The sequence below is a fragment of the Rhineura floridana genome, chromosome 1 (genome assembly GCF_030035675.1).
Source record: "Rhineura floridana isolate rRhiFlo1 chromosome 1, rRhiFlo1.hap2, whole genome shotgun sequence".
Classification (NCBI taxonomy): domain Eukaryota; kingdom Metazoa; phylum Chordata; class Lepidosauria; order Squamata; family Rhineuridae; genus Rhineura; species Rhineura floridana.
In genome coordinates this window covers 13,295,520-13,305,480 of record NC_084480.1, presented here as the reverse complement: position 1 = coordinate 13,305,480, position 9,961 = coordinate 13,295,520, and the positions used below count along the sequence as shown (strand labels likewise).

Below are 9,961 nucleotides of genomic sequence, written 5' to 3'. Positions count from 1 at the left end.
CCCCCACCACCATGCCCCTGGCTGGAAGCCATGTCGCTGGCTAATTGCTCCATTTGCTTTGCAGCTCGACAAAGAAGCAGCCTTACTTTTGTAACCATCTATAGTGTCCTGTCCTCATCTATGCAGAAACTGAAACTGTCAAAAAGCAGGGAAGATTCTAAGGTACTGGGGCAGAGCAAGGGTGCGGTTTGAATGAAACATTTTGTGAGTCAGAGATGCTCTTCTGGTGCATCTGATTGTCATATGCTTCCCTGTTCCTCAAATAAGATGGCAGGTGTGAGGTCAATAGGGTGATCTTCTCTACTCACTATTCACAACTACAGCTGATTCATAATTGCATGTACATCATTATTTATTTATTTATTTATTTATTCAATTTATTAGTCGCCCCTCTGGCTGGTTGTCCAGCCACTCTGGGCGACGTACAAGATAAAAAACAATACATTAAAACGTTAAAATTTAAAACCATAACAGTAAAAACCTAACCCACCCCAAAAGCCTGCCTGAAGAGCCAGGTCTTCAAGGCCCGGCGGAAGCTCATCATAGAAGGAGCATGGCGGAGATCATTTGGGAGAGAGTTCCACAGGGTGGGGGCCACTATTGAAAAAGCCCTCTCTCTAGTCCTCACCAGTCTAGCTGTTTTAACCGGTGGGATCGAGAGAAGGTCTTCTGAGGCTGATCTTGTTGAGCGGCATCCCTGACGATGCTGGAGGCGCTCCTTCAGATAGACTGGGCTAAAACCGTGTAGGGTTTTAAAGGTCAAAACCAACACCTTGAATTGGGCCCGGTAAACAACTGGTAGCCAGTGCAACTCCTTCAGCACTGGAGTGATGTGATCTTGCCGGTGGCTGCCTTTAATCAGATGAGCCGCCGCATTCTGTACCAGTTGCAGCTTCCGGACCGTTTTCAAGGGTAACCCCACGTACAGCGCATTACAGTAGTCTAGGCGAGAGGTGACCAGGGCATGTACCACCGGTGGGAGCAGATGGTTGGGAAGGTAGGGGCGCAGCCTCCGTATCAGATGGAGTTGATACAGCGCCGCCCGGCTCACAGCCGAGACTTGAGCCTCCATGGACAGCTGGGAGTCAAGAATGACCCCCAGGCTGCGGACCTGGTCTTTCAGGGGCAATCGTACCCCATTGAGCACCAGGTCCACATCCCTCAGCCTTCCCTTGTCTCCCACAAACAGTACCTCGGTTTTGTCAGGGTTCAGCTTCAGCTTATTCCTTCCCATCCAGCCACTCACCGACTCCAGGCACTTGGACAGGGTTTCTACAGCCAAGCTCGGTGAAGATTTAAATGAGAGATAGAGCTGCGTGTCATCTGCATACTGATGACATTGCAGCCCAAATCTCCTGATGATTGCCCCCAGCGGCTTTATATAGATGTTGAACAGCATCGGGGAGAGGATGGAACCCTGTGGCAACCCACAAGTGAGAGGCCAAGGATCCGAGACCTCATCCTCCAATACCACTCTTTGGTACCTACCAGAGAGGAAGGAATGGAACCACTGCAATACAGTGCCCCCCATGCCTAACCTCTCCAGGCGGTCCAAGAGGATAACGTGGTCAACGGTATCGAAAGCTGCTGAGAGATCAAGGAGGACAAGGAAGGTGCATTCGCCCCTATCCCACGCCCTCCTCATATCATCTACCAAGGCGACCAAGGCTGTTTCAGTCCCATGTCCAGGCCTGAAGCCCGATTGAAATGGATCCAGATAATCCGCTTCCTCCAAGTGCGCTTGCAACTGCTTTGCCACCACCCGCTCAACCGCCTTGCCTAAGAATGGCAAATTTGAGACTGGGCGAAAGTTGTTCAGATCTTGGGGATCCAAGGAGGGCTTCTTTAAGATTGGTTTTATTACTGCCTCCTTGAGCGATGATGGCATTACTCCCTCTTCGAGAGATGTATTTACCACCATCTTGATCCCCTCACCCAGTCTATCTTTGCAGCTCATAATGAGCCACGATGGGCAAGGATCGAGTAAGCAAGTGGTTGGCTTTAAGGTTGAAAGCACCTTGTCCACTTCATCAGATGGAAGAAGCTGGAACCGATCCCACACCACCAGAGCACCACTGGTCACCTCTGGCTCACTCACTGTGTCCACAGCGCACGGAATAGCACTCTTAATACGATCGATTTTCTCCGCAAAGTGTTTAGCAAACTCGTCACAGGAGGCCTTAGCATGTTCCATTGGTTCCGGAGCAACTGGACCGACCAGGCTCCAGACCACTTGGAACAGTCTCCTGGGACAGCACTCTGCAGATGCAATAGAGGCACCATAAAAATCTTTTTTTGCTGCCCTTATTGCCACATGATAGGCTGCCGCAGCCACTCTAACATGTGTCCGATCATCGTCAGAGCGAGATTTCCGCCACCGGCGCTCTAGCCGTCTCACCTCCCGCCTCAGAATTCGCAACCGTGGGGTGAACCACGGTGCCATCTGAGCTCTATTCAGGGGGAGAGGGCGTTTCGGAGCCACCCAGTCTAATGCCCCGGCGATTGCGGAATTCCACCCCTCCACCAGGGTCTCAGCCGAGTGGCTGTGTGCATGCTCCAGAGAGTCCCCAAGCGCATTCAGGAATCCATCAGGATCCATCAGACGCCTGGGGCGGACCATCTTAATAGGTCCTCCACCCCCACGGAGGGTTTGTGGCACCGAAAAGTCCATCCTCACCAAGTAGTGGTCTGACCATGACAAGGGGGTGATGGATGTACCCCCAATTTTCAGATCACTCCCCTCCTCTCCCGAGACAAACACAAGGTTGAGTGCATGACCGGCTACATGGGTGGGCCCCATTGTAATAAGGTGCAGTTCCCAGGAAGCCATGGTTTCCATGAAGTCCCGAGGCGCCCCAGTAAGGATGGCCTCTGAATGTACATTGAAGTCCCCCAATACCAGCAGGTTTGGGGACTGTACACGCACAGCCGAGACCACCTCCAGCACCTCGGCCAGGGAGTCCGTCGTGCAGCGGGGTGGACGGTACACGAGCAGAATCCCTAGACTGCCCTAATAATTACTTGATTATTAGATCTTGAAATGTCTTGGCTTCCATCAAAGAACCCACATTTTAGCATGTGTTTTTAAATTGCTTTTTTAAAAAATGTGTTTTTAAATTTGTATTTGTTTTTAATGTTTTTAATTGTTGTAAACCGCCCAGAGAGCTTCAGCTATGGGGCAATATACAAATGAAATAAATAAATGGGAACAGTAGTTTAAGGGAACTGACCTCACAGACCTACAATTCCCATTACCCTTAAATAATTATCTATATCTACAATTGCCATCACCTGTAACAAACTACAGTTCCCAGGATTCTCCATTAAAGTGTTACAAGAGTGCTTTAAATGTATTATGTTGATGTGACATCAGTGCTTGATGGATGACATCAGAATGTGTGTTTGAGATGACAGTGGGCAATGTAGACATTCTGTAATTGGTGTTTGATCTATGATAGCCCCTACACATGTGCAATCCTTCACTTGATGGTTCATATATGAACCAGCTCATAGTGCAGAATTCTTCCATGCCTCAAGGATGCCTTCTTTCTTCTAGAAGTTTCTTTCTGCATTTCTGCACCATGGTAGCTCCAATGGAGACTTGCCCTAAGGTGATGCTTTTCAGGCCCCCTCCCAAAACCACATTCCAATTCCTTACTCAGTCTATTACTCCGTTTATAGACACATATCTGTTCATGCAAATGTACACCTATTCTTACACCTAACAACATGCAAATACACAAACCCCAGCAAGGTTTGAGAAAGAATTCAGTTCCAAGCCTCAGCTAGGGTATATGTGAAGAAATAAGATAAGAGAGCCTCTGAGCATATGTGGAATCCTTTTTGCCACTAACCTCACCAGTTTGGGATTCATTAGCCAGCATGATTTGTGGGTCAAAGGGCAGGTTTGAGTCCTAGGATTTCTTTACGCTTTCTTTCCAAATTTAAACCCTGCCCAGTGGTGTCAAGGATTGTCACTGCATAATACAAATTAAGACCTTGTGCTTGAATTTTGGACAGCCCTATCAGAAGGGAGAGGCAGTCTCATAGGGGTGCACAAAAGGGAGGGAAGGACTAATTTATGTTGTGAAGATTGCCCAATCCATTCTGACCAATGCTCTTTCTTAGGGGCAAAGGGTCTTTCTGTGTCTTATTCTTGTACACCCTTGAACACAACACCCTCAAGAATATACTTTCAAACATTTAGCAAGTGTACTAGAATAAGACGCATTAAAACCCTTTGCTCCTGAAGAAGAACTTTGGTCAAAAAGGATTGGGCAGTCATCACCACAAAACAAATTACTACTTTTAAAGCACCAAGTTGAGGCTTACCTCATCTCATGCTCTAGTGCAGTATTTCTCAAATAGTGGGCCTCGACCCACCAGTGGGCCTAGGGCCACTTTCAGGTGGGCTTCAGTGCCACAGCCTAACTAGTGCCTCTTCACTTGCCTACCCTGCACCCTAGACATGCCACATAGCCTTTTGGTTGGACCAATGCCAGAAATGTAAAGGTAGCTGGGAGACAGAGAAGTTGTGGGGAACAGAAGGGAAAAAAGGCCTCTCTCCGCAGAAGGAAAAAGACATGAGTGGAACATGAACAGGCAGGAGGGATGAAAGAAACTGGCAGTTGGGTGTGTGTGGATAAGGTACATGTTAAGTGGAAGAAGAAATTACAGGAGATGGGTAAAAATACTTTGAGAGGCATGGGGGGATGGGATGGCATGGAGAAAATATTAAAAATATAAAAGAAAAAGCCCTTTAAAGCCACTGAACTGCAAATTCTGAGTGAAACAGGGAGGCTGTCACAGTAGCTCGAGCAAATACCTGTACTTAGGAAAGCAGAGCTATGGAACTCCCTGCCACAAGGAAAACACTGTGGCAAAGAATTTAGCAATTTTTCAAGATGGTTTAGAGATCAATAGAAAATGATATCAGTAATTGCCAGCTGATTATACCAAACTTCATCTGCCACAAGTCTCTGACTGGTTCTGCCCCTGCACCACCATTTTGTGACTGGTGGGCTTCAGTAATTTTCAGTCACCTCAAGTGGGCCCTGGGGGTGGAATGTTTGAGAACCTCTGCTCCATTTTTTTAATGCTGTCCCCCCCACCAAGTTTTCTCCTGCCTCTCCTATAGCCGCCCATCTCTTTTCCCCCACTCTCTTCTCTCTCTTTGCTCTTCCACAGCAGGTGGCTGTCAAGCCTTCCAAATGTGTAACAATCTCAGGCGTGATTGGCCCATCAGGGAAAAGTGTCCCGGAGGAGAAGAAGGAGGAAGAAGAGGCAGGGAATCCTGAGCTCCACACAGTTGACAATCTGAGGATGGATGCAGGCTCCAGTGCAGCAGCTATGATGGGGACAGATACAGACCGCCCACCCCCACAGTCCCACGCTTCAATGGGAGAAGGAGCCCCTGAGGCAAAGCGTCCTGCAGTTGGGGGTGGCAACTCAGAAGCAGCTGAATTCTCAAGGCCAGGCAGCCAGATCGTTGCCAGGGAGCCTGGTGTGGCAAACGTGACTTCCCAGAAGTCTGACCAGATCAAGGATGTGGGACAGCCCAGCACTCCCCGCCTGGAGGATCAAGATTAGGGTTGCCAGGTCTCCGGTTTCCTGCCGGAGTCTCAGGGGTAAAGGGGCCATCTCCGGCCTCCGGCTATACTTCATTTAAAAAGGTGGATCTCCGGCTTTTCAGCGGCCCCCTCAGCCACGCATGCGTGATTGACACACGCATACGTTGGGCTGTGGCTGGCCACCTTCCCGCCCTTTCTCAGTCAGCCGGGGACTGCAGACAGGAGGACGAAGCGGCTGCCAGCAGGTGCCTCAAGAAGACTCGAGCTGCCGCCATCATTGCATGGAAGCTGCCTTGGCACTGGGTCAACAAGCCGAAAGGAGTTCAATGAGGCTAAGTGCGGGAGAAGGAGAAGGGCACGCACATATACACAAGAGCCTTCCCCATCCCGAAAGCAGGCAGGGGCTCCCGGCCACTTCCCTCTGCCCGCTGCCGAGCGGCCTGCCAGCTCCAGAAAGGACGGACGGCCGCTTCACCCCTCATGCTGTGGGGAACCGGCTCCAGGGCTAAGAAGGAGCCGGCTGGCCGGCCTCCACTCCTGCTGAGGCTGGCAGGCCGCTCGGCAGCGGGCAGGGGCTGCTGCTGGGGGGGGTCCCTACAGGAAAGGTGAGGGGCAGGCTCCGTCCTCCCCCCCCGAGGCTGGCAACGGCCGAGACGCCTCTCCCAAACCTAAGCCTCCACCCCGCCGCCCGCTCTTCCCCTCCTGGGCGCGCCGGGCCTCCGCCTTCTCCTCGGCCCAAAGAAGGCAGGGCGGGTGGGCATGTGCCTTCTGCCAAGTGGGCTGGCGAGGCCGAGGTTGGCGCTCGGCAACCCGGAACTCTGCGCAAAAGGCAGCCGGCGCTTGAAGCCGGTCGCAGGTGAGAGGAGGAGGAGAAGGACCGCCTTGGGCCTGTCAGCCGTTTTCCGGGAGGGAAGTGGCCGGGAGTCCCTGCCTGCTTTCGGGATGGGGAAGGCTCTTGTGTATATGTGCGTGCCCTTCTCCTTCTCCTTCTCCCGCACTTAGCCTCGTTGAACTCCTTTCGGCTTGTCGACCCAGTGCCAAGGCAGCTTCCATGCAATGACGGCGGCAGCTCGAGTCTTCTTGAGGCACCTGCTGGCAGCCGCTTCGTCCTCCTGTGTCTGCAGTCCCCGGCTGACTGAGAAAGGGCGGGAAGGCGGCCAGCCACAGCCCAACGTATGCGTGTGTCAATCACGCATGCGTGGCTGAGGGGGCCGCTGAAAAGCCGGAGATCCACCTTTTTAAATGAAGTATAGCCGGAGGCCGGAGACGGCCCCTTTTTCCCTGAGACTCCGGCAGGCTGGCCACTGTGAGAACAGGATGCTGGACTAGATGGGCCTTTGGTCTGATCCAGTGGGCTGTGCTTGTGCCCTTAAAGATGCATGAAGTGGATTCCCCTGAACTGGCTTATCTTGGTTGATCCTCCCCTTTTCAGAATTTGATTTTTTTTAAAAATACAGTTGAATGAAATAGTTATGGATTTGTTTCTCTCCTACTGCCAGTGTTTAATAAAGTGTTAAAAGAAAAATACAAAGCTATGAGACTTTTGTTAACCAAGAGCGCAGGAAGCTGCCTTAGGCCGACACAGACCAATGATCCGTCTAGCCTCTATTGTTTACATTGATTGGTGGAGATTCTTCCGCATTTCAGGCAAGGGTCTCTCACTACTGGGAAACAGAGATGCAGGGATTGAACCTGGGACCTTTACCATGCAGCATAGCTGCTCTGCCACTGAGCTATGGCCCTTCCCCTCAAAATACAGGCCTATGAAAGTGACTTACACTGTGTCAGACTCTCCATCCATCTAGCTCGATGCTGTTTACACTAGCCAGCCGTGTCTTTTGGGCAGGGGTCTCCCAGTCCCATCTGGAGATGCCATTGTAGATTGAAGCTGGGACCACTGAGAGTCATCCCTCCCCCCCAAAATGGGTGGCCCCCAACCTTGCATGGAGAAACCTAGGTCCTTTTTCCATGCAACGCCTGTCTAACACTTGCAGTTAGACATGAAATTACTTCACATGCATTAGTCTATTGTTACAAGAGCCTTTTGAGATTTGGGCCACATTCACACACATACACACACACACACACAAAATGGACTGCCTTCAAGTCGATTCTGACTTATGGCGACCCTATGAATAGGGTTTTCATGGTAAGCGGTATTCAGAGGGGGTTTACCATTGCCTTCCTCTGAGGCTGAGAGGCAGTGACTGGCCCAAGGTCACCCAGTGAGCTTCATGGCTGTGTGGGGATTCGAACCCTGGTCTCCCAGGTTGTAGTCCAACACTCTAACCACTATGCCACAGTGGCTCACAAGTAAATCACAGCCATAAACTGGCACCCAAAGCAGCTTGAAATAATTAAACTCCAATATAAATAGCAGTGATTGACAATGCAGTAGAAAATACTGCTGGGTGGAGGACAATTCTAACCTGGGTCTAGGCACAATAAGAGGGATGCCTGGGATTCGCCTCCCTTTTTTCTGATTACTGCCCGAGTGATGGAAGCTGCTAGGATGAGGAGAGAGTAGTTCTCCGCTAGAGCAGGGTCCATGATGGAGGGCTGTCTGTCAGTAGCCACATTTTGCCTCATATCTCCATCTGATGTGTGACTGACGCAAAGCCACCCAGTGAGCTTCATGGCTAGGTGGGGATTTGAACCCTGACCTTCCAAGTCCTAGTCCAACATTCTAACTGCTGCACCACACTGGCTTTTTTAAGTCTTCCAGTGGGCTGGTGAAGAAGTCTACAATCGCCCCCTCAGTTGGTTTATGGTCTTCTGCCGTACGCTATGGACAAAATTCAAAGAGAGCAGACAGGTGACAAAGCATAACAACGGTGTGACCACATTTGAAATAGTGTGTGCTGTTCAGATTGCCCTGCCTCGAAAAGATATTATAGAGCTGGAAAAATGGTGCAGAGATAGGGTTGCCAAGTTCAAGGCCTGAGACTGATCCTGTATCTTTAGGAGAAGAGAATGTCAGCCAAGTGCAGGTGTTCTTGCAACTCTGTAATGGGAAAAACCACAAGGTGGTCTCCCTCTCCCCTAAAGAACTTTTAAAGATACAGAAGACCTCTTGGAGGTTGGGCCTGGCAACCAAGAGGTCTTCTGTATCTTTAAAGGTTGTGCAGGGGGAAGGGAGAATTCCACCTTGTGGTTTTTCCCATTACAGAGTTGCAAGAAAAAGTGCACTTGGCTGACTTTCTCTTCTCCTAAAGATACAGGATCAGTCTCAGGCCATGGACCTGGCAACCCTACTCATAATGCATTTATTATTGGGAATAGGTGGGGAAACAACTGAGAGAAGAAATGTCAGCCTGCCTCTGTTTTTGTGTGCTTTGCTGCAACAGCCTCTTTTCCTTGCAGGACTGGGTTGGGGAGTGAGTGAGGGTTTTTTAATTAGTATTAGTTAGCAGAGAGACAGAGAGCAACAGTGGACCATGTGAGTCTCTTTCTATACTAAAGATTTACCTATTTTGTTTACTTCTTAACTTATTTGTATTTATTTTTGTGAACGGGCTAAGGGAATGCTATAGGAAGATTGGGAGAAATGGTGGAGGGAGGAACCTGGGGAAGGTGAGTTATTTTCCCATTTCCCTGCATGCTGACCCTCCATGTGCTTGGCAGTTGTTCTCCTCTTATGCAGATATGTTTCCTCCCAAAGGCTTTTGGAAAGCTGGAGCAGGAGGCTGCATGTCCCACCCACATTTCTATTCGCTACACCCATGAGATTCCTGGCAGAAAGTCGATAGCTGGTGGTGGATCGTTGCTCCACTCTGGCTTTTTATCCCTTGCTAAAGTTGCAGTCTGAATCCCACTTACATGGAAGTAGGGCTCACTGAATTCAGTAGGACTTAGTTCTGAGTAGACGTGGTTAGCATTTCACTGTAACATGGTGACTTGCTGAATTAAAGACTCTTCTGTAAACTTGTCTGCTTACAAAGCCTTTTGGAAAGTTAGTAGGTTGCAGTAAGTATATATCCTGAAGTCCCACCCGGTCTTTTTCTCAGGACTGGCACCAGACTGCAGCGGCCCTTGGTGACAGCAGCGGTACAGCAACACTACTGCCGCCGCTGGGAGCCTAAATAGTCTTGGATGCGTCAGTGTGTTAGTGTGCTGTGCATGCATGCCTGTGCTGCCATCTTGGGCGATGGCAAGCATACGCAATGTGGGAAGTGGCATGCTAAGCCCACGCCGGTAGCCAGGATGTGTGTTGCTTGGGAGGGTGGCTCCCACTCCGCAGTCTGTGCCAGCATCAGGGCACGGGGTACGTGCTCCACAACCCAATGCTAGCACAGAACTTGGAGCAGGAGTTATACCTGCCCAGGCCCAGGTGCTCCTGTCACTTCCAACCTGGCTGCCCACTGGCGCTGGGCATGCTCTTTCTGCAACTT

At 50.3% G+C, this 9,961-nt stretch overlaps 1 protein-coding gene across 1 annotated transcript in view; it reads left to right on the top strand.

Annotated features, from left to right (window-relative positions):
* The first annotated feature begins 8,990 nt into the window (after positions 1-8,990).
* Positions 8,991-9,961, top strand: part of LOC133379137 (E3 SUMO-protein ligase PIAS2-like) — a 52,094-nt gene continuing 51,123 nt past the window's right edge. Inside the window, exon 1 of the mRNA XM_061613856.1 lies at positions 8,991-9,009. The gene's annotated coding sequence lies outside the window, so the exon portion shown is untranslated. The remainder of the gene's footprint in view (positions 9,010-9,961) is intronic.